General features: G+C 40.3%; 1 long non-coding RNA gene across 1 annotated transcript; it reads right to left on the reverse strand.

Moving 5' to 3' along the window:
* Positions 1-45: 45 nt before the first annotated feature.
* Positions 46-27,431, reverse strand: Gm46767. Its single transcript, XR_001783485.2, has 3 exons — positions 18,611-27,431; positions 1,984-2,109; positions 46-135 (listed from the first exon to the last, which is right to left on the reverse strand). It is a non-coding gene; the product is annotated as a predicted gene, 46767 (long non-coding RNA).

Here is a 27,431-nt window from a genome sequence, read left to right on the forward strand (position 1 = left end):
GCTCCTTTAGTCCTTCCCCTAACTCTTCCATTGGGGTTCCCCGGGCTCAGTTCAGTGGTTGGCTGCGAGCATCCACATCTGTCTTAGTCAGGTGCTGGTAGAGCTTCTCAGAAGACAACCATGCCAGGCTGCTGTCTGCAAACACAACATGGCATCAGCAATAGTGTCAAGGTTTGGTACCTACTCATGGGATCCCAAGTTGAGGTGGTCTCTGCATGGCTTTTCCTTTAGTTTCTGCTCCATTTTTGTCCCTGCATTTCCTTTAGAAGGGAACAATTCTGAGTCAAAAATTTTGAGAGGGAGGGTGACCCCACCCCTCAACTAGAGACCATGTCTATCTACTGGAGGTGGTTTCTTCAGGTTCTATTTTCCCACTGTTGGGCATTTCTTGCTAAGGTCATTCCCGTAGAGTCCTGGTGTCTAGGATTTTCTAGAGGTTCTGCCTGTTCCCTACCCTACATTGCTGCATATTTATATTCAGTCTCCTAGCCCTCTGGGCTTCTCTCTTGTCTCCCCCCAACACCAGTACCTGATGCTGTTCCCCCCTCCCCCGTTTTCTCTCCCATTCCCCTATCTCACCCAGGTTCCTCCCTCCTTCTTTCTTCTAAGTGGGACTGAAACATCCTCACTTGGGCCTTCCTTCTTGTTAAGCATCATATGATCTATGGAATGTATCATGGGCATTCTGAATTTTTTGGCTAATATCCACTTATCAGTAGTACATTCCATGTATGTCCTTTTGGGTCTGGGTTACTTCAATCAGGATAATATTTTCTAGTTCCATCCATTTGCCTGTAAAATTCATAATGTCCCCCTTTTAATAGCTGAGTATTACTCCCTTGTGTAAATGAACCACATTTTCTGTATCCATTCTTCAGTTGAGGGACGTCTGGGTTGTTTCCAGCTTCTGACTATTTTAAATAAGGTTGCTGTAAACATAGGGGAGCATGTATCCTTGTGATATGGTGGAGCATCTTTTGGGATCTGCCCAGGAGTGGTATAGCTGGGTCTTCAGGTAAGACTATTTCCAATTTTCTGAGGAACCTCCAGATTGATTCCCAGAGCAGTTGTACCACTTTGCAATCCCACTGGCAATGGAGGAGTAGTCTCCTTTCTCCACAGCTTCTCCAGCATTTGCTGTTGCCTGAGTTTTTTATTAGCTATTTTGATTGTTGTAAAGTGGAATCTTAGGGTTTTTTTTTTTTTTTTGATTTGCATTTCCCTGATGTCTAAGAACACTGAACACTTCTTTAAATGTTTCTTGGCCATTCAAGACTCCTCAGTTGAGAATTCTGTTTAGCTTTGTAGTCCATTCTTAAATTGGGTTATTTGGGTATTTGGGTTCTGGAGTCTAACTTCTTGAGGATATATATATATTCTCAGTCAGATGTAGGGTTAGTCAAGGTCTTTCCCAATCTGTAGGTTGTTGTTTTGTCTTATTGATAGTGTCCTTTGCCTTACAGAAGCTTTTCGGTTTCATGAGGTCCCATTTGTAAATTGTTAATCTTAGAGCCTGACCCATTGGTGATCTGTCCAGGAAATTTTCCCTTGTGCCAATGCATTCAAGGATATTTCCCACCTTCTCTTCTATTAGATTCAGTGTATCTGGTTTTATGTGTAGGTCCTTGATCCACTTGGACTTGAGCTTTGTACAAGATGATAAATATGGATCAACTGGCATTCTTCTACATGCAGGCCTCTAGTTAGACCAGCACCATTTGTTGAAGATGCTTTCTTTTTTTTTCTACTGTATTGTTTTGGCTTCTTTGTCAAAGATCAAGTGTCCATATGTGTGGGGGTTTATTTCTGTTTCTTCAATTCTGTTCTTTTATGAATTCTTTGGGACTTTCATACATACAGTGTCTGATCATATTCACCTCCCAATGCCTCCTCCTAACTCTTTCTAGATATACCCCCACATCTCCTTACTTTGTGTCCCCTTCTTATGTTTTATTTGGGGGGCACTACTTTTATATAACCTACCGAGTCCAATATATGCTTCCCAAACACTCCTCAGTGTGAAATCGTCCAGTGGAACATTATTGATATTCAGGATTGTTCCTAAAGATCCAACCATCAGATAGCTGGAAATATATCAATTGGTGCTTTCTGGAAGAAAAAAATTTAAAAAAAAGTAGAAGTCTGGGAAAAAATCTTAGCAATAATACAAAGGACCTAAAAGATACACACACACACCAAACAAGAGAGATAGAAGAAACTTCCAGAATCATACCAGCAAAATGCAAGAGAATACAAAGGTTTAAAATGGAAGGTATGCTTAAGTAAGGCATGTCTGATTGCATAATTCATTGAAACTCAAAAGTATTTATTGGGTTAGAGGATGTCAAGTCCTTGGCGACCTTTCAAAGCAGACATCATTTAAGTGTCCTATGACCAGGCCTTATGGTTAAGGGCATGTGAGATGGAAACATGGTAGAGCAAGCCCTCCTCTCACTTTTCGTCTGTGAATGTTTGCTGTGCTGGGGAAGAAGGACATGGTGGTAGTGACTGAGTTCAGTACGTTCACATAATGTTTTCACAGATGAAAAAAGCTGAACATAATTCCTGCGTATGATATCAGGTCTCTTCCCGAGACAGGATATCAATAGCTTGAATACAGGAGATAGAAAACAAAGCACTTCTGTGGTCACCAACCCATCCTGATCCTCTAGGGAAGGCAAAGCAAGCACTGGCTGACTTTCCATAGGGCTGATACTACAGTTTTAAAGGCAGTCTGATAAGGTTAATTAAATCATTTCTGGCTTTCCTTCCAAAATCTGGATGGCTACTCATCTAATTCTGGCTTGGCATCTTGGAGAAAAATCATATTGTAGGAGTAAAGATGTCGCGTTCACCGTCAGCATGCCCCCAAGGACAAAAAGTGCTCTGGGTGCTTGACAAAGCTGCAGGATCTGAAAGGGCAGAGTAGCAGCTCCATTTCAGCAAAAATAAATATCCTATTACAGCACGTTGTTTTTGCAGCTGACTGAGGCTTTGCTGTAGTGCAAATGAAAAGAAGGTTTCTGGCAGGGCAAAAGAACTGTGTCTACATCACTTCTTTATGACGCCATTTTCTCCCCTCAAGCTAGGAAGTCCCAGAGGAATTTTTACTTCCAACAAATGCCTAGTACATTTTGCTGTACTCAGCATGTGTGACTTATTAAAAATAAAGATAAAGTGTTGAACCAGTTCTCTCGGTACCATTTATTCTTTCCTCCCTAATTTACCACTTCATATTGCCTTTTTATTTCAAAATTATGGGGAAAAACACGTGAAACCACAGCATATCTTTGCATTTTTAATTTTTAACCTGATTCTAGTGAGCCATGGCAACCTAGAAGCTTACATCTGCGTGAGACATGCCAAATCTTCTGGCTTTAAAATAGCAGCACATCTTCTAGCAGTTTAGCTATTCTGAGGTAGATTTTTCATGCACATGATTGCTTGTAGAACTAAAGTGCATTTCATTTTTGCATCCTTCTTCTCCTTCTTCTCCTTCTCCTTCTCCTTCTCCTTCTCCTTCTCCTTCTCCTTCTCCTTCTCCTTCTCCTTCTCCTTCTCCTTCTTCTTCTCCTCCTCCTCCCCCCTTCTTCTTCCTCTTCATAGAAATCTTGAGGGATATGTGTTTTTTTACACCTTAAGAAATAAATTTTAATGTGCAACACAGGAACTAAGTTATTTATTTTCTATATGTCTTAACTATTGGTTAGGACCAACCCTGCTTTGGAAAGTAAGGTATCTATATAATAGAGCTGTTCCACTGAAGTCTGTCTGTTAACATACAGAGTTAAGTATATCTCTTTTTAAATTATGTGTGTGTGTGTGTGGTGTGTCTAAGTTAACAACCCATGAAAGTTAGCTCTATCCCTCTACCAAGTAGGTTCTAGAGTTCTAGAGCCCAGGTCATGAGGTTTGGTGGCAGATGCCACCTACTGAGCCTTTCCTTGGTCAAGGAAGTAGGTGGGATCAGAGGAGTCTCAGATCCCACATATTTGGTGAAATGCATAGACTAAAGGAGATTTTACAGTGCAAGGTTCTCTGCGTGTACCTGCTTTGATTGTGGCTTGTCTCAGGAGATCACCTATGGAAACACTTGTGCAATCATATTGCTGCTCAACTAACTGGTTCCCCATGTTGAACTTCAGATCTGAAATGTTCTATTACCGATGCTCAGTGTGCACCAATGCTGTAGTCTCTGTTTTTTTTTTTTTTTTTTTTTTTTGGATTCCCCTAGAAGCAAGCCCCTGAGCTGAGCATTTGAGTAGACACAGTTTATTGGTGAGGTGATTTTTTTAAGACAGTGAGAGAATAGAGAACTGAGTCAAGGAGGGAAGAGAGCTACAAAGTTTTCCCTTTTTTTCTGAATTATTTTTATTAGATATTTTCTTTATTTACATTTCAAATGTTATCCCCTTTCCTGGTTTCCCTTCCAAAAGCTCCCTCTTCCTATTCCTTCCCCCCTTCCTCTGCTCACTATAGGAAATGCAAGGTCTGGATGACACCAAGGCATGCTGGTATAGCAGTAGCATTGTCAACAGGCCATCATGATCTTTTGGGAATAGTCGCATTTCCCTTTATCATAATCGTGGTGATGTTTATAGGTGAAGTTACATTATTTTCAACATCACTTGAGCCTGACTGTGCTCCTTGAGCAACTTGCATTAAATCATTAAATAACACTCCAAAGCTCACTTTATTTTGGCTAATGAAATCTGTCCAATTAGAGATAATCTTTTTCTTTAAAATTATTCAGTTGTCAAAAACAAAGGCAAGGTAGAAGAATTGGAATGTACTGGTAAAGGTACAGGCCATGATCTTATTATGGCCCACAAAGGTATACTTATCCCTGTCTCAATCACCAGGAGTAAGAATAACAGGATCATCTTGAGATTCATCTTGCTCTTTCACAGTCCTTGTCAGTCACGTCGGACTTGTGTTCATGCTCTGGTTGGTTTGCAAGCTCAGAACCCAACGAACACGTGACAAGGTTGTGATAGCTCAAGCACTTGCTGCCATAGAGCAAGGGGCCTCCCCCGAAATCTGGCTATCTATGCTCAAAAATTAGTTGACATTGGTGGCTGGCCTCTTTTGTAGAGTTCACCCTAGGTCATTTAGTAGTTACTGTCACATAGCACTGCGGTATCCAGGGACGGGCAACTTTCCTCATGCACAGATCAACCTAAGACACGGGGCCTGGTGGCGATAGGGTTACCCTATGACAGGAAAGGCTGTGACATTGGAGGAATGACCTAAGACAGGAGCCACAGCAGATGGACATAATTACATAGACCTAGTCCAGCCTCATTTTAATAAAATAAAAAGGGGGAGATGTGGAGAGTTGTGCGTGCTGCGAGCAATCGCCATTATAAGATGGCTCTGGCCTTCGCTGTGCCTAACTAGTAAACAAGCCTTGTATGCAGGCGCGAGAGTGAACTCACTCTTAGTCACTGCCCATTCTCAGGGTGTAATAGTGGGGCGATGGGCGAGCAACAAATCAGGAGCTGACACGCCATATCAGGTGCTGAAACGCCATGGCTGAGGGCTATATAAGCAACTCCATTTTCTGGGATCGGGGTCTTCCCTCTTGAAGAAGCAATAAAAGCTTTTGCTGCAGAAGATTCCGGTTGTCCTGAGTGTGTTCTTGCCGGCGGGGACAAAAGCTCAGGATACTCACCCCTTACTCTTTTCACAAAAACTAACAAAAAATAGATAATAAGAGTAAACATTTAAAGTGTGAAAGGATAGAAACTCTACAGAAAGATGCAAGACAGCATTTATGTGACCCTGGGTTGTTCAACTTTGGAATATACCAAAAGAACAATCTGTAAGTAAAGGTCAGACAGAACTATATTCCATTAGCACTGGGCACTTCTGATCAATGAAAGCCATTGCCAGGACAATGAACGGCACAATGGAAGGAAACAATTACAATACACTCACCTGTAACAGGATTGGTTTGTATCTAAAATTCCAAAAACCACTAAAATTTGAGAATGAGAAAAATCAAAATAAAAACGTTTAAAACTGTCTGACTCAATTAAAACAGCAGGTAGGTTATGATCTGTGTTTTAAGCTATTTTTAATTGAGAACTTCATGTATCATATACCCCGTGGATTTCTTTTGATCACATTTACTCTATCCTGTCCAATTCCTTCCTTATTCTCTTCACTTCGCATTTGTTTTTTAAAGCTCATTGAGTCCACATAGTGCTGCCTGTATGTGCAGTCACTGGGATATGGGTAACCTCTTGGGGGTTCACAACCCAAAAGAAAACTGATCCTCTATGCCAATCAGCCAACTGCCAGTAGCTGCTCAATGCCAGTACCCTCTCAGTAACCAGTGGAACTTCAAGAGCCCCTCCCCCATCTGTGCTGGCATATGATCAACTTGGTCTTGTATAAACAGTCACAGCTGTGAGTTCATATGAACAACTGCTCCCTGTACAGAATATACAGTTTTGATACAAACATCAACTACTTCTGGCCCTTACCATCTTTCCTCTTCCATGATGATCTCTGAGTGTCACAAACAGGGGTGTGATCTGAGTGTCCCATTTAGGGTTGAGCACTCCATAGTCCCTTGAATGTTGGCCCCATTGTGGTTCTCTGTACTAACTGGGTCTTGATTTCAAAGATAATGATCAGAATTAACAAATAGACAGTAGGTTTTCAAAAGCCAAGCCCTTTATTCTCACTTTGTCCCAAACTGCACTCATTTGTTCTCTGAGCTCTTTATGCTTTTAAACTTGAGCTAAAGGAATAACCCTAAAAGAGGGAATTCTATAAGTGCGTGAGTGGAAGGCAGACAGAGGGGTGAGATATTGCTCTCCAGACCAGACAGGTGTGCATGGAGCGCTGGAGGACTAGTCCAAAGCTTCATAGCACCCTGAGGTGGTGAAAAATTCTCAGATGGAAGCTTGAACCAAGCACAAAGCCTACCAGTAGTTCCAAAGGCTCTATCTTGTTCTGAACTTTGAAGCATAGAGATCCTGCCTTCCTGGACTACCAGACATTGACATGGAGATGATGACTGAGAAGCTAGATAGAAAACCAGATCTCTTTCCTGACTTTTCCTGAACAGGGAAAAACTCTCATTCTTTTGTTTATTTGTTAGTTTGTTTGACATTGTTATATTTAATGTGTGTATTTGTTTGTGTGTATACTCTTGTGTATGAGTGTGGTATATCTGTGCTGATGAGAATACAGGTGTGAATGTACATGGAATCCAGAGGTGGACATTGTATGTCCTTTGCCACTCTTTTCCTTATTTATTTGAGGCAATGCTTCTTGCTGAACCAGGAACTTGTGCTTCTCAGCTGTGCTAGCAGCCCACAAGCCCTGATGATCTTGTTTCTAACTCTTTCAATGATAGAAAGGGCATGCTTAGACCCACTCTCGACTTGTTATATGGTTGTAGGTATCTGCACTCCATTCCTCATGACTATTTAGCATACACTCCTAACTACTGAGCCATCTCTTCAGCCCTCATTTGTGCTTTTGATCCTAAGGGAGACCATAAACCTCAATACTTATCTTATTACCTTAATGATATTATCTCCTGACAGCCTACTCAAGGGCAGAGATAGACTTAATTTTATTTGAAGAAAATAATCATGACGTGTTTTGTACAACTGAGTTCATAAAGTCACACTCTGAATGAACTGAATGTTTGTGTGCCCCCAAATTCAATACTGGAATCCAAATTCCTAATAGGTCGGTATTAGTAGATGTGACCTATAAGAAACAATTAGTTTGTGGTGGTAGAGTTTTGTGAATTGGACCATAAATTTGAAGACTGGGGGAAACAGCTATCCATGAGTCAGGATGTAGGCCTTAGTTGCATATAGAATATGCCAGCCACTTACATTCTTGAGCCTGCAGAACTGTAGGAAACAGGGTTTCCTATTTGATTTTAGACTGAGTGAGCTAGGACAGACCCACTTGACAAACACAAATAACATTTTTTAACGCCTTAAAGATCTTTTGCTTATATATATATATGATGGTTTCTGATTTTGTTTATATGGGTTTTCTGTTTGTGCAAATATATGTGTTTCGTGTGTTTCTTCCTTTGGCTCCTTTAAAAATTCTGTTTGTTTTGTCCTATTATGATTTTTTATTTGTATTTTACCTTATTTTATTTCTTGAAAATACCTGATTGTACACTGTGAGAGAGAAAGAAAGAGTGTAGCTTTAGATGGGTGGGAACGTGAGGAGGATCTGAAAGGAGCTGGGGTGGGGGGGAACTGTAATCAGCATGTACTGCATGAAAATCCTATTTTCAATTTAAAAGAAAGAAAGAAAACCACTGTAAAGGTATTTGTCTGAAGGACTTACAGGCGGCTAACTTTGAATAATGGAAGTATGCATTATTTTAATTTTTCTTTGTATGTGCCTTCAAATTCCTATACACTTAACATGTTTTACTTACATAAAAAATGGGGGCAGAAAGACTGAGTCTCATAAGAAAAAGTTAACTAGGTTGTAGAGTAAGGCAGTTCTAGCTCTGAATAACCAGTTCTTTATTTACCAACTGTGTGGATTTAAGAAGACAATTTATAATTCTGGGCCTCATAACTTTCGTACTGAATAATAATAATATTCACTTAGTAGTATTATCAGAGATTGAAATTAATATGAACATAGAGTAGAGAACAACTTTCTAAGCTGGGTGGCATTGCTATACACCTTTAATCCCAGCACTCAGGAGGCAGAGACAGGCAGATCTCTGAGTTCAAGGCCAGCCTGGACAGAGCAAGTTCCAGGACAGCCAGGTCTAGGTCTACACTGGGAGACCCTGTCTTAAAGAGAAACAGACAAATAAATAAAATTAGATAAATAAATAAAATACTTTTTACACAGATATATAAAAATACTTATGATTATTATATACATTTTGCATATGTGTGGGGTAAGGATTGAACTCAAAGTCCTATGTAGGAGTTAGGCAAGCTCTGTACTACAGAGCTACACCCCAATCTCCTGATTCTTAGACACTATGAACTTATCGATTTTATGATCTATAAGTAATATTTCTATGAAGATTTGAGAAAGCACACAAATGTGTGATTGTATATCTTAGCAAAAAAAAAAAAAAAAAGCAAGCAAGCAAGCTGACAAGCAAAAATCCCATATACTTAGGGATGACTGTGGTATTTTTATATGAATATTTAGATCGACTATGGTTTGTTACCTAGAGACACAGGAAACTGTAATCAAGTAAGGACATGACCAGAATTTTTCTTTAAAAACAGAAATGAAATAATTGCTTCTTTAGTATTGTTCTGATTTTTGCCAACTCTGAAACCACAAAAGTTCTGTCCTAGAACAACATTTTTCTTCTTCTAATATTCGTTCATAGGGATCCATAGGGCAGTGTACCAATTAGAGGGGCTAGCTGCTTTCATGGGTAGACAGTTCAGAGATTCTTTAATCCCTGTAGGTGTTTTATCCTTCTTGTCAAGTTAAGAGGACAATGCTTGTTAATTGACAATATGTATTGTGCAAAACTCATAAATGGAAGTCTTGACTCCCAGGACCTGAATATGTGACTTTATTTGCATATTGGGTGTGTAAAGAGATAGTCACTGCCTTATTATCTTAGTCAGGGTTTGTATTCCTGCACAAAACATCATGACCAAGAAACAAGTTGAGGAGGAAAGGGTTATTCAATGTATACTTCCACATTGCTGTTCATCACCAAAGAAAGTCAGGACATGAACTCACATAGGGGAGGAACTTGGAAGCAGGAGCTGATGCAGAGGCCATGGAGGGGTGCTGCTTATTGGCTTGCTCATCTTACTTTCTTATAGAACCCAGGACTACCAGCCCAGGGATGACACCACCCACAATGGGCCCTCCCACCCTTGATCACTAATTGAGAAAATGCCTTACAGCTGGATTTCATGGAGGCATTTCCTCAAGGGAGGCTCCTTTCTCTATGATAACTGCAGCTTGTGTCAAGTTAACTCAGAAAACCAGCCAGTACATTTACAGTTACTATTATAATGAATACCAATGACCAAAGCAACTTGAAGACTAAAGGGTTTATTTGGTTTACACTTCCATATCACTGTTCTTAATCAAAGAAGGTGAGGACAGGAACTTAAGGAAGAAACCTGGAGGCAGGAGCTGATACAGAGGACATGGAGGGGTGTTGCTTACTGACATGTTTATCATGGCTCAGCCTCCTTCTTATAGAACCCAGGACCACCAGCCCAAGGATGCCACCACCCACAATGGGACCCTCCCTTTTTAATTACTAGTTAAGTAAATGCTTTGCAGCCACATCTTATAGAGACATTATCTCAATTCCTTCCTTCCTTCCTTCCTTCCTTCCTTCCTTCCTTCCTTCCTGCCTGCCTGCCTGCCTGCCTTCCTTCCTTCCTTTCAGATTACTCTAGCTTATGTCAGGTTGACACAAAAGTGGCCAGCATAGTAATATTTTAATAAGTAATGTTAAACTTATTTTAATGTTTGCTAAGGGAGCCCTGATACAATATGACTGGTAGCCTTATATGTAGAAGGTATTAGGACACAGATCCTCATGGGGAGAAAACTGCCACTTACAAGTGATGGAAAGGGGCATCAAGGGACGAGAACTTTGTTAACTGTATGACCCAGACTTGTAGCCTTCACAATCATTACATGTGAAAGTATTGAAAGGAACCTCGATGGTGCTGAGTAGAAAACATAGGATTTCTTTCTTAAGTGTGTACTGGCTGGTTTTGTGTCAACTTGACACAGCTGGAGTTATCACAGAGAAAGGAGCTTCAGTTGGGGAAGTGCCTCCACAAGATCCAGCTGTAAGGCATTTTCTCAATTAGTGATCAAGTGGGGAGGTCCTCTTGTGGGTGGTGTCATCTCTGGCCTGGTAGTCTTGGTTCTATAGGAGAGCAGGCTGAGCAAGCCAGAGCAAGCAAGCCAGTAAAGAACATCCCCCCATGGCCTCTGCATCAGCTCTTGCTTCCTGGCCTGCCTGAGTTCCAGTCCTGACTTCCTTTGGTGATTAATAGCAATGTGGAAGTGTAAGCTGAATAAACCCTTTCCTCCCCAACTTGCTTCTTGGTCATGATGTTTGTGCAGGAATAGAAACTCTGAATAAGACACAGTTCTTGAAAAAAAGATATTAAACTACAGGGCATAACTACTTACTAAAGTTAAAGTTATAGCAACAACTTCTCTTCCTCTTCCTCTTCCTCCTCCTCCTTTTCCTCCTCCCTTTTCCCTTCTCTTCTTCCTCTTCTTCCTATTCCTCATCCTCTTCCTTCTTCTTAAATACAGACTGGGCAGGGTATGACTATGTAGCCAAGGCTGCTTTGGAACTCATAATCCTCCTGCCCCAGCATCTGGAATGCTTGAATTATAGGCATGTGCACCATTCTCAGGTGTGAAGCTACTTCTAATTTCAAGGTATATAGCTAGGATATTTAATTATTCAGTTTAATATGAAATGAAGCATAAAGAAAGATACCAGATTACAAGTTTTTGTTTGACCTTTCTACGACCATCTAAGGTTGAGATTCATAGTGGAAGGAAGAAAGACTTGAAGAAACTGAAAAAAGGTGCAATTAATACTCATGACACCAAAGAGAAAACATAGGGTGAACAGGGAGATGAGCTAGTCCAATTGCAAACATTGAGAGGACTAGGAGCAAGAAGAGATCCTGGTACCATTATTGGGAGTAAGATATTGGGAGATCAGGACAAGCGCAATTATAGAAAGGATGTTAAGTGGAAGAAAATGTGGCATCTGCTCTTCCATGAAACCCCGTCGTGCGATCATTATACTGGCCTCTGTGGCTTTTTGTTCATGATATTTTTGCTGACAGTCCAAAACGCTGAATAGGTTGTAAATTTTAAAAAAAGAAGCATACAACAGTTTAGTCCACTTAGTAATTTTCTCTCAACATTTTCCACAATGTGGGATACACAGTAATAAGCCGCAAGGACAGTGACTAAGCAAAGGGTCTTTTAAATTGAGCTCTCCCTTCCATTTAATTCCCCTGGCTTTAAAGTGTCTGCTGCGCAGCCCATCTGTTGTTCTATTTTGATTGTTTTTGGCAAACAGATGCAGGAGGAGAACACTGTCGCCTTTTCTATTTTATGTAACCCTAGAGATACAATCAGAATGTTAGTCAGATTTCGTTTCTTTTGTAGGAAAAAAAATGCAAAGCACTTTTAAACAACAACAACAAAAAAGTATTGGCTCTTTTCAATGGAAAACTAAGGCATTGTCTGACACAACCTCCCAGGATATGTGAGTTTATGGACTCACAACCTTTCACTCTATCTGAGCTGTTTACAGTTCTGCAAGCTGTAAACTGGAAATATGGAAGTGATTCAAAATTATGCAACCATCACTATAAAAGCTAAAACATTTTTAATTCTTGAAGTGAAACTTTGTTTCCTCAACAATTGCTAATCTTTCCCAATTTCATTCTTTCCCTTGTCCACTTTCTGGTCCTACGGTCTACTTACTATGGTTACATAGCGGGACCATGGAATACCTGACCTGTGTCTCACCCCTTTAATAGAGAAAATAATATTTTCAAAGTTCATCCATAGTATAGTGAGAAGAGATATGCATCCCCATTCAAAGTAGGAGGGTGTCCTATCTTGGGTATGTGCCACTTTTTGTTGGCCTGTTTATCAGTTGGTGAACAATTTGGTGGCCTCTATGTTTTGGGCATTATAAATACTTTTTGCTGTGTTTTAACAGAAAGAAATGGGAAAGATTTTTTGTCTATGAATATGTAAAGAAACTTGAAGATTCAATGGATTCTCTTAATCTCTGTAGCTTCATCTCAGAAATCTTAGGTAACCTGCGCATGTGTCTTCTTTTTAGGTTAACTAATGAGCTAAATAAAATTCTTGCCATGTATCTACCTTTATATTCATGAAAGCATAAGTTTATCTTTTCCTTAATAATGCATAAAAATAGAAAAGGTAATAAACTTTATCTTTTCCTTAATACTTTTGTAAAGTGACTCTCTTTAAGGATGTATGAGCCTACATGAATACTAATCCTACTGGAGTTTCTACTGAGCATGAAAAATATAAATTACTCTTGGAATGAGGACAATCATGGGATGGTCGTGGAATGGTGGGTCTTCATTGACCTCATCATACTTCTGACAAAAGTTTCAGCTGTGAACACCTCCAACAAAACCAAAGCAACCTAGCGATGACCTGCATGGCGTTTTTAACTCCGATAACCAGTTGGACTTCCAAGTATCACGCAGAAGATGAAAACACCATGAGTAATATTTTTTAGCTTGGCACCACAGCAGCAACTGGTCTAACGTGAAAGCAAGCATAGCTCAGTTTGCTGCTGCCTGCTGCTTACCATGAACTCAACAGTTGTTCAAAGGGTCAGCCTCAGCTGCTTGTAGCAGAACATACCTGTACTCTCACCAGTCATGGGTGGAGGCAAGAAGACCTCAGGCTCAAGGCCAGTCTAGGCTACAAAGTTAGACTGTGGTTCCAAAGAAGAACAACCAATAAGTACATGCAAATACACACACACACACACACACACACACACACACACACACACTCACAAATCTTAAGTGAACATTTTTCCTTGACTGTTCATCAAATTCAAGGACAAGAACAGGGGATTCAAATTAGTATTTTTTTATTTTTGTTTTTTGCCTCTCTCTCTCTCTCTCTCTCTCTCTCTCTCCCTGTCTCCCTATCTCTCTCTTTTTCTCTGTCTCTCTCTCTCTGTCTCTGTCTCTGTCTCTCTCTCTGTCTGTGTGTGTGTGTGTGTGTGTGTGTGTGTGTGTTTTGCTTATGTGTGCATCCATGTATTTTTTTCAAGTACTTGGGTATATGTATGTGTTAGTACATGTGGAGGCAGAGTCACTCAAGCAAACCTAGTCAGTGCTTCTAGCCAGTGTTTCTGGGGATCTCCTGTCTCTACTTGTGGAGGCTGAAATGACAAAAAGCCCATACACCAACCCAGTGTCCACAGGGATTTCTGGTGATCCAAAATGTCCCCATGCTTGTATAACAAGCATTCTAACAACTGAGATATCTCCTCAGCACTTAGGAAGGTATCTTAATAGATAATACTTAAAGCATAATTTTCAAAATGTTTAAAAACAGCAATTTTCAAATAAATTCAAAAGGAATGGTATCTTGGTTAGGGTTTTACTGCTGTGAACAGACACCACGCCAAGGCAACTTTTATAAAGGACAGCATTTAATTAGAGTTGGCTTACAGGTTCAGAGGTTCAGGAAGGAACATGGCAGTGTCCAGGCAGACATGAGGCTGGAGAAGCTGAGAGTTCCACCTCTTGTTCTGAAGGCAGCTAGGAGAAGACTGGCTCCCATATGGTTAGAAGGAAAGTCTCATGGTCCACCCCAAGAGTGACAAACTTTCTTCAACAAGGCCACACCTACTCCAACAAGACCACACCTCCAAATAGTGCCCCTCCCTTGGCAAAGCATATTTAAAACACAAGTGGAAAACAAATTTTTATTAAAGCAATTAACAAGTAAATATTCTTTTGGAGCCAACAAAGTTGATTACATAGTCAAGTCAAGAGTAGAAGGTAATTTCTGTCTATAAAGTTAGGGATGTGAGAACCCTAAGACTTATTGGAAATCTAGGTATGATGGTACACATTTATAATCTCAGCATTGGGAGACTAAGACAAGAGAATCCTGAGGTTGAGGCCAGTTTGGGACACATAGCATGTACAAGGAAGCCTTAGCTACTTAGGAAGTCTGTATCCTAAAGACAAAGGAAGAAGAGGAGGAGGGATAGAAGGAGGGAGAAGAAGAGGAGTAGGAGTAGCAGAAGGAAGAAGAGGAGTTAGAAGAGAAAAATATGGATTATGGGTCATTTTAAAAAACATCATAATATTCATTCTTTGAAAATTTTACATATGCATATACTGTACTTGGACCAAGTTCACCTCCAATTCATTCCCTCCAACTCCTCCTAGATGCTCTTCCTCTGTGACCTCTATGTCCCTTCCAATTTTATGAACTCTTTTTAATGAATTATTGAGGGCAGCTAGTGCTGACAATATGGATACAAATGTGGTGCTATCTACTGGAGCATGGTCAACCTACTATGGACCACAACCTTAAGAAAACTGATTCTAGTTGCATATGTAGCAGAGGATGGCCTAGTAGGCCATCAATGAGAGGAGAGGCCCTTGGTCTTATGAAGATTATATGCCCCAGTACAGGGGAATGCCAGGGCCAGGAAGCGGGAGTGTGTGGGTTGGGGAGTAGGGAAGGGGGAGGGTATAGGGGACTTTCGGGATAGTATTTGAAATGTAAATGAAGAAAATATGTAATAAAAAAAAGGAGAAGAAAAGAAAAAAGAAAACTGACTCTCAGGCCTGGTGAGGCATGCATTTAATCTCAGCAATCAGGAAGCAGAGGTAGGGGATCTCTGTGAATTTGAGGCTAGCCTTGTCTACAACACAAGTTCTAGGACAGCTAGAGTTGTTACATAGAGAAAACCTGCTCAAAATTCCTCCCCCCACCCCCAAAATACCTGACTCTTCCTCCCTAGCAGTCATCAATAGCTTCACTCATCTACCCCTCCCCAAGCCATGCTCTCTGGCTTGAGTTGATATGAGATTCACTAATTAACTGGTGGGTTTCCATGAAGCCTAAATTTGGCTAACCCATCCACTACTCCCTCCTTTCTCTAACCCCTTCACTTCATCCCTGCTTATTCCTTTAGGCCCAGGTATTTCCCTCTCTTTTCTCATATCACATGTATTTTTACATCCCTCTGATTATATATTTTAATTGAGTCATAGGAAAGTAAGTTTTCATATGGCCTTCCATAAACCATTCTCTTGGATTACCGCCTTCTCCCCCAATATCCTGGGCATGCTTTCACTACACTCTGCCTAAGCCCCTCTAGCCTCAGTATTACACCTCTCTACTTTCATTTGACCTATAAACTAGTATCCCTGACCCTCCGTATTACCCAGTATCCCTGACCCTTACCACGCAAAGGCACTTTTCTAGTCTCCTGGATTCCATTTGTGTTCTAAATTAAACACAAAAAGTAAGAGATTTGAAGCTGAAATGTCTACATGAGAAAGAACATGTGGAATTTATCTTTCTGGGCCTGAGTTACCCCAATCTGTATGCTTGCTTCCAGTTTTATCCATTTACCTGTATATTTCCTGAATTCATTTTTCAGTAGAGCTGAGGAATATTTCATGTGTACATGTATCAGACTTTTGTTATCTATCATCTGTAGAAGGACATCTAAGCTGGTTCCATTTCCTATCTATTGAAAATGGAGCATCTGTGAACAGAGATATGCAGGTATTCTGCAGTAGGATATTAAGTTTTTTGGGTGTATGCCCAGGAATGTCATAGCTTCATCACATGGCAGTTATAATTTATTTGGGGTGGGGGGACCTTCAGTGTGATTTCAAAAGTGGTTGTATCAAGCTATATTCTCAACAACAGTGTATAAGAGTTTTCCATTCACCTTAGGTTATTGTTGTCATTTGTCTTCTTGATGATAGCTGTCTGACTGGGGTGAGATAGACTTTAAAAGTAGGTTCTATGTCCATTTCCCTGATGACTAGAGAGATTGAGCATTTTCCAAGTGTTTCCTTTTATCTTCAGAATTATTTATGTATTTTTTACATAAATACATAAATAAGTACACTGTAGCTGTCTTCAGATATACCAGAAGAGGGCATTGGATTCCATTACAGAGAGTTGTGAGCCACCATGTGGTTGCTAGGAATTGAACTCATGACCTCTGAAAAAACAGTTAGTGCTCTTAACTGCTGAGGCATCACTTCAGTCCACCATATCCTCTTTTGCATGTGCATACATATGTACTCTCTCACACACATTCACATAAAAACAATAAATAAAATGTAAAGCACTTTAAAAAAATGGTAAAGTTTTTTTTAAAAGATTTATTTATTCTTATATAATGAGTACACTGTAGCTGTCTTCAGACACACACCAGAAGAGGGCATTGGATCCCATTACAGATGGTTGTGAGCCACCATGAGGAAATCGAACTTAGGACCTTTGGAAGAGCAGTCAGTGCTCTTAACCGCTGAGCCATCTCTACAGCTCTAAAATGTAAATCTTTCATAGGAAGGCTCTCACGATGTAGTCCTGATTGGCTTGGAACTCACTCCAGACCTGGAAGCCTCTACCTTCTAAGTTCTCCTGTCCCACCATACCTGATCCAATGTAAAATTAATTAATTAGTTAAAGAATAAGAATGAGAAAATCTTCCTTGATCCCTGCCCCCAAAACTCTAATCCTTCTCAGTTGTGCATAATGCTTGGGGCTGCTCACAGATCACCTTTTGTTTATAACAAGGACATGATTACCATCTTTCCCAAGAGTTCAATACTAACCTGAAGGTCATAAAATGCTGAATGCCTTCCTGCTATGATTTTCATAAAAAATATATATCACCTCCTGCTAGCTTTCTGGACCATGTGTTCTCTGGAGAACACAATTGCTCCCTAACTGTTGTTGTTTGGATAAGGTCTCTACCGTGAGAGCTATGTTCAACAGTTGGTTCTGATACAGGAGCAAAATCAAACCTAAACATACCTTGATTAAAGCATCAAAAATTTTAAATAGATGGCTCAGCAAGCCAGAATATTATTAGAATACAAACTATAAGTGGATATTTCCCTTGAAGAGTGTCTGTTTTGCAGTAGAAACTCCATATTTGTTGGCTGCTTTTATCACTGTTATAATGTTCTGTGCTGGGACTCAGAAGCCACATCTGGTACTCGCTCATCTTCATATAAGGTCATTTATCTTTGGTCATATGGGTGATTTAATCTTGAGATTAGCCACTCATCTACAACTGTTTAAAAAACAAAAACAAACAAACAAAAAAAAAAACTCTTTGCAAATAGGATTGTGTTCAAGGTACCCTGAGCTAAAACCTGGAACATATATGTTTGGTGGCTGCATTTTCACTCACCGAAACCACTTTTCATCAATTTTCAAAGTCTAGTCACTCAACACACATGTGCCAGGCCCCAAACAGTGAGGATGCAAACGGTATAATATGGCTGGACACTGGCATTCCATAACAGATGATAACTTATATTTTTGTTCAAAATTATAAAATATGCATTAAAATCACAAAAGAGGCTCTCTTACCAACTCTGAAACTTCTCCACGTTATTTTTTGATAAATTCTAGATGTCACTAATGTTAATTTTTCAATTGTTCCACCTTTCAATGGATCTCAAGTTCTTAGTTGAAAGTAATTGTTTTTTTTTAAAGTTTCATGATGTGAAACAATTTTAATTAATTTCAATGTATTTCCTTTCACTAGAAATCAGAATTGCCCAGGAGCCTTAAGTTTAGTGATAACCAATTTGTTCCAGTGATACTGACATCTCTCTGCCTAATGCTAACAGTATTTTGTTTTAGCCTTCTTTCCCTGTAGAGCATAGCTTGAGAAAATGCAGGCAATCTATTTGAAAAATAACCTCAGGGAACAAAGGAGTGCAGCAGGGAAAGAGGGAAAATGAAACAAGAATATGTTGCTGAGTGAGCCAATGAGATCAGAAATCAGCATCTCATTAAATAAACTTCAGGAACAAAAGAAGAAAGCACTTACTCAAACGCTGGCTTCTGCCTCTCACTAGACAATCAAGGGTCCACTGCAGACATCTGCAATGTGCATGCATAGATACAGATCAATTCCCACGGGTATTTCTACACATTGGAGGTGGCTGGTCTAAGTGAGACAGATCTCCTCAGAACTGGTCAGAAGTGTCTCACTGTAGTGGCAGAAAGATGGGGTAGAACAAAAATAATTGACAGATGAGCAACAGAGCTGTTCAATATACTTTTACTTCCCCATTGAGTCTCTGAGATTTCTCCCTGCTAAGGCGGTTACCTTTCACTTTCAAACAAACAAACATACAAAAAACCTTTTTCACACTTGAGAACACTGTGACTGCATGAATTAGATAGCTGGACTTTGACTTCAAGAGAGCCTTTTACCTCAGAGTCCTAACCTATAAAAATGTATAATAGTAACCAGACTTATCACTCATGAATTAATGGGAGGGTAAAATGAAAAAATATAACACTCCCTGGCTAGGTATCTTAGTTAAGGTTTCTATTGCTGCAATAAAGCACCATGACCTATTTTGCAAGTTGAAGAGGGAAGCGTTTATTTGGCTTACACCACCACATTGTCGTCCATCATTGAAGGAAACCAGGATCAGAAATCAAACAGGGAAGGCACCTGGAAGCAGGAGCTGATACAGAAGCCAGGAAAAGTTTATTTTAGGTATATTAATAACAGCACAATTTAGTGAAAAGCTTTCTGGTGAGTGTTAGCTCAACCCCCTGTGCACAACAAAGCAGTCATAAATCTCTTTAAGGAACAAGGTAAGCTAAATAAAGATAAGACATGACCACATGGAAATTCTTTGTAAAGTATATGTTTTATCTTTGTTAATCCTACTGGTAGAGACTAAGATCACTAACACAATTTAAGGCCAAATTTGAAGCAAGGTTTGATTAAATTCTGGCCAGATTGATAGACTCTCTAGCCAGGTCCATCTCTGGGTTCCCAGAAAATAACCCCAACTCATGTCTTGCATGGGCTTACAAAAGACAAAACCCACAACTCAACTCATTTTCCATCAGGTCCAGTCAGGGGCAAGCATTTTTCCTGACATATTTCCTGCTCATGTATCTCCTGCCAGCGTGTGATCAAGCACTCTCAGTGCAAATGGGTCAAACACAGAACAGGCAGAACTCGTTCCTGTCTTAACTGCAAACAGAACCATGGTCTCCCATTAACTTGCAAGGTTTATTGTTCTCTGTCTTTTTTTGGTCTCACACCTTCCACCAAGACAGGGTCTATAGACTGACTGATAAAAACAAGCTGATGATAAGAGTCTGAGGAAGGGTCTGATGTGATCTCTAGGCACATACATAGGACAAAGGCTAAAATGCACTCCCCTCTCAGCCTTCTGAGCAGGTAACAGGTAACAGGTATTTCTTCCTTTGAAGGAACCACCTTGCTGTGTCCACATTCTGTGTTACCTCGTTTTTAACAGAGACCTCCATGTCTTCTAATAAAATTGCTAGGCATTTTTAATGATTTTTAAAGGACCAATTTATTATAAACAACAATTTCCACCACTGAGACCAAAGGTTTCTGAAACTCAGTGCCAAGGACTATTGACAAAAACCACATACATTTTTAAAAATTATTCAGCCTTGTGATACTTAGAGGTACTCCCTGACAGCTATATTCACTTCTGTCCCGCTATCACCACCCCCTTAACATTGGTCTGTTAGCTTTTTAATTAAAAAGTTTAATGTGGGATTAGGCACCATAGACCACTCACATGAGCCTAGTACTGGAGATGCTGAAGCAGGCAGATTGGGGAAACACAATAAGATCCCATCTCGAAATGTTTTTTTCTTTAAACGGAAAAAGAAAACTGTAAAAACTTATAGTATCATAGAAATGGTTGAAAGGAAATAAGCAACAATTCAGTTTAAGTTTCCTTGACAAAATGCACTAAGTGTTGCTGTTTTATTATGTTTAAAATATAAAATATAAGCAGTCATATTTTAGAGTGTCTAAAACTGAATCACTGGAGTAAATACGGTGAAATTATCTGCATAGTCCATCAAGAGTTCTTGCTCTCAAGGCTTTCAAATTCTAGGCAGAGACATGACATTAATGTGACACTCACCAGAAGGAAGAATTAATAAGTGGTCAAAAGAGCAAGCCAAGTAATATTGTGAGAAAGTTCCTGAGTAAGCTAATAAATGAATTCAATACATAACAAATGCCAGTGAATAATGACTCCTGGTTTTGGAGATTATGGGAGTATTCACAGGCAAGTATTAGTATCATGTTAGTAGGATTTATTCCTTTCTTAGGAGGATAGGACATTGAAACCACTGACAGCCAGGAACCCAATCTTGGAGGTGAGAGTTCAAATGTGGTCCAAAACCAATTTATCTTTGCTGCAGGGTTGAATGACAGCACACGCAGCAGCAGCAGCACAATCAGGTTTATAGAGTGTACTGTGGGAGACTGTGTTCTCCTCAGGACAGCTAAGCCGTGGAGATCTGCTGGAGGGAGTGTTGTAGCTTAGGAAGGAAAGATCCCAAAGTCAGCACCCAAAGGTGGTATGTGAGGTTAGTAAACCAAGGAGAATGGATTGGGTCATCCAAACCTTGTGCAGAAACAGGTAACATAAAGCAGGAGTGAACATTATGCACATTCTTGAAATGAAAAAGCAAATAGGGCCAAGAATATGGCTGCAGTGCAAACTGGCTGGGCTCTGAGTGAATTGAAGGTTGACCGTGCATACACCCTCACTTGGGGTTTCTCGGTAAGAATATGCCTTCCATTCTGCAAATAAGTGAAAAGCAGACCCATGTGAAGTAAAGAGTGGTTAGAGGTTGAGCTATGGGTGCTTGCAAGCAGCTCCGCCATGATATTGCAAACGAGGAAGCAAACACTAGTACATTCTTAATAAGAATGGTTAAGTCAAACTTCCCACTTGACAGTTCCTGGGTGTGAGTGGGATTTCTTTCTCTGACTTTGGATGGTTGTCTTTAATAAATCAGCTGGCGGCTTGTCCACGTGGGCAAGCGTCATCTAGCTCTCCTATGGAATTCACTACATTAAAGAGGCCTCAGGCTAGGGAAGAAAGAGTTCTCCTCTGGGAAACCTAAAGGATGTAGAAGGCTGGCCCAGGATCTCAACACTGAGAGTAGCTTGTGTTTCACACCCTTAATCAAGAAGCCTGGGTCGTTCTGGGCAGAGTGCGAGTATTGCACAAAGCCAGAATTCAGTTTGTTCATCTCGTTTGACCTTTACAACATAAGAAAATTTTTTGTTCTACATTTTAGAAAACAGCAAGACTGAATTTTTTTTAAGTTGGTATTGAGACATGGTCTTTTGGTTGTCTTTAAAGTGCAATCCTCCTGCCTCTTTTCCAAGCTGTGATCACAACCTTGTACCACTACACGAGGATTAAGATGAAATACTGTTAACTCTTCTAAGTGCTTTGAGTGGGAGAAGCAGTGCTGGGAGCTCTTTCTGAACTAATGTTTTCCTATCTAGTCCGTTATTAGTTTGTTCATGTGATACGCTTGCTGAGTCTACTTTCTATATTTAATACACTTAGTGTTTGAACAAAAAGAACAATCGTTCGTTCCTAGAAATAAAATGATATTTTTCAGGCCCTTAAGTAATATTTCATTTTGTTTTGTTTGATCAATAGTTCATTTCTGATTTTTAATTAAATAAAGCATAACTCCTCTGGGACATCGATGATAACAGATTTTATTGCAAGAGATCCCTTAGAGGGATGCAAGGCTATGAAACTGCTGTGTGAAAGATCATGTTTCAGAACATTCTGGAAATCTGGTCAAAAGGTTTACATCATTTATATAAACTCCCAATAAAGAAAGAGGAAATGTAAGATCCAAATTATGTTTTAGTTTTAGTTACTGTGCCAAGAGGTCAAAGAAATAAAGATGCTTCTGACCTGTAAGCCCCTGTCCAAGGAAGGACGCTTCCTGAGATGCTGGCGGCTGTTGCTTACGAGAGATAATAAGCCACATAGTTTCACTCTTCTAAACAAGTTTGGTTACACTAGACATGCTTCATTCCACATGGGCAGGAAGTGTGCTGGCCACTGATTGAATGTAAGTGGGAAGTACACACACAGGAAATATGGAAGGATGTACGCTTGCTCCTGATTGGACCTGAAGAGATCTGGGTGAATTGTGGATTTAACCTTTCTAAGTCCCTGCAAACCATGTCTTGGGGACATTTTCTGGAAACCCAGAGATGGACCTGGCTAGAGAGTCCATCAACCTGGCCAGTATTTAATTAGTGTTTGCTTCAAATTAGGCTTTAAATTGTGGAAGTGGTCTTATTTTCAACCAGTGGGATTAAGAGAAACATGAGCTATGCATAGGTTTCCTGACTGTGTTGCAGAAAAAGAATGTCAGGACAAACCAGCATGAAGCCTAGAGTTCATGATGAAGGTTTTAGCATAGATTTAAACTTGATGATCACTAGAAAGGCACCCAGGGAAAAGATTGCATACAACCCAAGCACAAATGTGGGCTTTTCAAGAGACTTACATTTAAGGGTCTTAGTGATAGTTGTAGGTAGGACTTTTTAGGCTTTGAAATTGCATTGTTTGTAGGGTTTCTAAGGAATGTCACCTCGCCCAAAACACACTTGGGTCTTAAGTGTGGTTTCTTGCTATTTTAACATCCTTATTTGAAGTGTCTATATAAAAGAAATACTATCTCTGTTTAGGCAACCTTCACAGCAAATTTTAATAATTGTCTTGAAATTCTTTACTCTCAGATTGAGACTTCATCAAGATACTGGAGTGAGTGGCTCTTTTCACTTTTTATGTCTACTATTTCTACTTTGCTGCAGTATATATAATATTTTATATGAAGAAGTAGATTCCCTGATCAGCATTAAAGAAAGCCATTGGCCCAAGAAATTGTGAGTGAAGGGTTGGAAAACAGATTTATAACGCAAAGCATTGATGTAAAGAGATGCACTCTGGATAATCCTGACCCCAACATGTACTGTTAATTCCATGAGAATAACATCAGAACCACAATTTTAAACCAAATTTGAAGCAAAATTTATTAAATATTGACAAATACTAGTAAGGGTGATGCACATACCCAGACCCAGACCCAGGATTCCCGGAGAATGGTTGTGAATTACAACAGTCTGGTGCTTATAAAGGCAAATCTCACAAGGCTTTGTTTCTCCCGCCTTCATCCAATCAGGGGCAAACATACATCCTGACATAGTTCCTGCCTGTGTACCTCCCACCCACATATGATCAAGCACATGTAGTGGGGGCAACCAACCTTACTTACAGAAGTGAAAACTTGTTATTTTTCATGAACACCACTCCCCTCCACACACCTTGGATTCCAGAAAGTTATCTGCCCTTGGGCAAGTGGGACTTACAGGTTAAAGGCATTTTTTTTTATATCTCCTAAGAACAACAATTTAAACTTACAACATAACTTTAGCCCTCACAATACATCATCAAAAGGAGCTATATCATTTTGGGCATTCCATTATAACCTGTAATGACTAAAGGACCTAGACAATTTGTCTTTCTGGGACTGGGCTGTACACTCAGGCTATCTTCAGGTTCATCTATTTTCCTGAAAATACATTTTTATTTTTCTTTACAGCTGAATTGAGCTCCATTATATATTCATACTACATCATCTACTCATCACGTGAAGGACTCAGCCTCCAGAATGTTGAAATCATGAGAGTATACTGCTGATTAGCTAGTCTTTTGTTATTATGATAAACACCATGGACAAAATCAAACTATAAAAGAGTCTATTTTGTATTATGGCTTCACAGAGAATTGGGAGGCATGAGAACAGGCAGTAGGCAGTCAAAGCAGGAAGCTGAGAACAAGTTGTTAACCATAAGCACAAAATGAAGAAAGCATATTCTCTCTCTCTCTCTCTCTCTCTCTCTCTCTCTGAATTGGTACTTTGACTGTACCATGTGTCTTCAGTGCTCACAGAGGCCAGAAGAGGGCATCAGGTTTTCCTAGGCTATAAGTGGTCCTTGAACCTGGGTTCTCTGTAAGAGCATTCAGTGCTCTTAACCACTGAGCCATCATCTCTACAAGGCTATAAAATCTCAAAGCGAACCCTCAGTGCCATACTTCTCTAGCAATGCTGCACTATCTCCTCTAACAGCACCAACAAGGTGGAACCAAGTTTTCAACTATTGGAGCCTATTGATGATATTTTTTCATTTAAAACACTGCATTCTACTCCTTGGCTTCCACAGGTGCGTGGCTATATCATAATGCAAAATGCACTTCTGTAGGCAGACATTTTTTTGCAACCTGATTTTAATAAGGATTCAGTATCTCCTCTATCCCATCACCCAGCAGAGGTGGTGGAAGAGAAAAGTTATTAGGATGTGGGGGAAGTGGACCTGTTCAGCAATGGTTCTTTGGGGGTGAGCTTGATCTTCTTTGGCAGAAGTTCAGTCCCATAGCAAACACCAAAGATGACTCAGGAGCTGCAGACCAGTGCTTTAGGCAGGCAGGAACCAGGCAGGAACCAGCAGCTATAGTCCAGTCCTTTCAGCAAGCAGACACCAGGCAGCTGTAGTTCAACCCTGAAGAAACCGCCAGGCTCACCCCCTGGCCTAAGGCAAGGCAGCAGAAGTGGCAGCTACCACAGGAACCTCATAAACCCCATGAGCAGTTCTTGGGCAAGTTTCTCTCAATGATGACACTACCACAAGTTGAGCTCAACAATGCTATGTAAGGTGAACCAGTGCATGTGTGTCTTAGCTAAGAATAGCAAGGCAGAGCAAACCAAACCAATACTCAGTGCTTGTTTCCCACTATCTGTGGGGTCATAGTTATACTCCTTCATCAAGTATCCTTTCACGTGTTTGCTATATCCAAACATCCTTTCACCTGTGTCCACTTCAGGAAAACAGTCTTTCATGTGTTTGCTTTAGCAAGACATCCTTTCACCTGTGTGCCCTAGCAAAACATCATTGACATAACTAACTTTCCAAAGAAATGTGAAGTTTCCACTTCACACTACATCAATCTTTAAAAGTACCTATCGTCTTTTTACAATATTTTCTTTTACATGGAAAGACTTAAAAAGAGGACAAAAGCTGGGTAGTGGTGGCGCACGCCTTTAATCCCAGCACTTGGGAGGCAGAGGTAGGCAGATTTCTGAGTTCGAGGCCAGCCTGGTCTACAGAGTGAGTACCAGGACAGCCAAAACAGAGAAACCCTGTCTCAAAAAACCAGAGAGAGAGAGAGAGAGAGAGAGAGAGAGAGAGAGAGAGAGAGAGAGAGAGGAGCATAGTGAGAAAATGTCAGATGTGTCAGATGAAAGCATCAAATCCTGCAGCTGTAGTACTACAGCTCATGGACTACATTTTCACAGGGCTTAGATGGTTCTACGTGCCTAAAACACACATCTTTCTCCTGGACTAGAGCTGTTCCCTGTATGCAACATTCCTTAGTAGATATATCATGGCTCAGGAATCTCCAACAGCTTGGAATCTACACTGCCACATAGACTCTACCATCACAGCTTGACACAAGGGCCTCTCTGGATCTCCTGCCCTCTCCAGGATTTCATTCAGAAACTCTTCTGCCACTTGCTTCCTGCCCTCAATGGCTGTCTGAAACCAGAGAGGAGAACCCATAACCCTTTCACTCTTCTATCTTTCATGTCACTAAAGCCAGTGCCATGTGGATGGCACTGCCAAGTTCAGCTACTTTCCACCATGTTAGCAGCAGCATCTGTGTGTTGAAGCAATTGCCTTCTAGGAGGAGCAGGTGACCCCTTGGGCTTTTTCATTCTACAAGTTGGAAGTTTAGCTGGGAGGAGTCCTGCCCTGGGGCACCTTATTTTTTCCTACGAAATAGCCTATTTATTTGCCAAAATATCACATAAGTGGCCTTTAGCTCAGTTACTAATATTGTTCCCCTCCAAAGCCTCTAGTGCCAGGCCTCCATCTTCCATATTATCCTCAGCACAACTGCTTTAGAGATTCACCATCTTGATGTTTTTCTAGCATAGCACCTTTTCAAATTCTCGGTCCTCAAAGCCTGATGTAATGAATATTGTTAGGTTTGAGACAGCCTCTCTTCCTGATTGTGAGCTCTGTCATGTAGCAGACTGCCTGAAGAGGACCCTGGTAGCCTACTGCTTACCTTTTGATGAGTTATGAGTACCACCCATACAGAGTAGAGCCTCATAATCCATTCCTTACACAGTGGTACATGTCCTCCAGCAGGGCTCCACCCCACTAAAGACTCCTCAATTCCTCCTTTCAAACAGTGTCACCCACCAAGGCCCACTGATACCTCTGATTATCAAGGACATTTCTTCTTTAAACCACCAAAGCCATCATTCTTGACTATCAGGAGCTTCAAGATTTTGGAAATAGATCTCACTATGCAGCCAAGACTCACTGCAATCTCATGATGTCCCTGCCTTTATGTTTTACTAAATAACATTTATTGTTTACAATCTCAGAAATTGAGAGGTTGAGGCTAGGGAATTATGAGTTCAGGTCAGCCCAGAGAACATAGGAAGATCCTATCTCAACTTTCCCTATCACTCCTTCAATTAATACAAAATAAATTATATTAGCTTTGCAAAGCATAGAGACGTTAAATCATGTGTTTGCCTTGTAGATTGTTATCACGATAAAACCACATGCTTATGCAGCTCCTTTAAAATAATGTAGAAGTGAAGTTACTTAAGCTTCATAACGATGCTTCTATTTTGCCTCTAGTTTAACTCAGACTATGAATAATTTAGAAAAGGGAATGAACAATGATCTCAAATCATCTCTTCATTGATTCAAAATGAAGAGATTGTTC

The sequence above is a fragment of the Mus musculus genome, chromosome 2 (genome assembly GCF_000001635.26).
Source record: "Mus musculus strain C57BL/6J chromosome 2, GRCm38.p6 C57BL/6J".
In the NCBI taxonomy this organism is placed as follows: domain Eukaryota; kingdom Metazoa; phylum Chordata; class Mammalia; order Rodentia; family Muridae; genus Mus; species Mus musculus.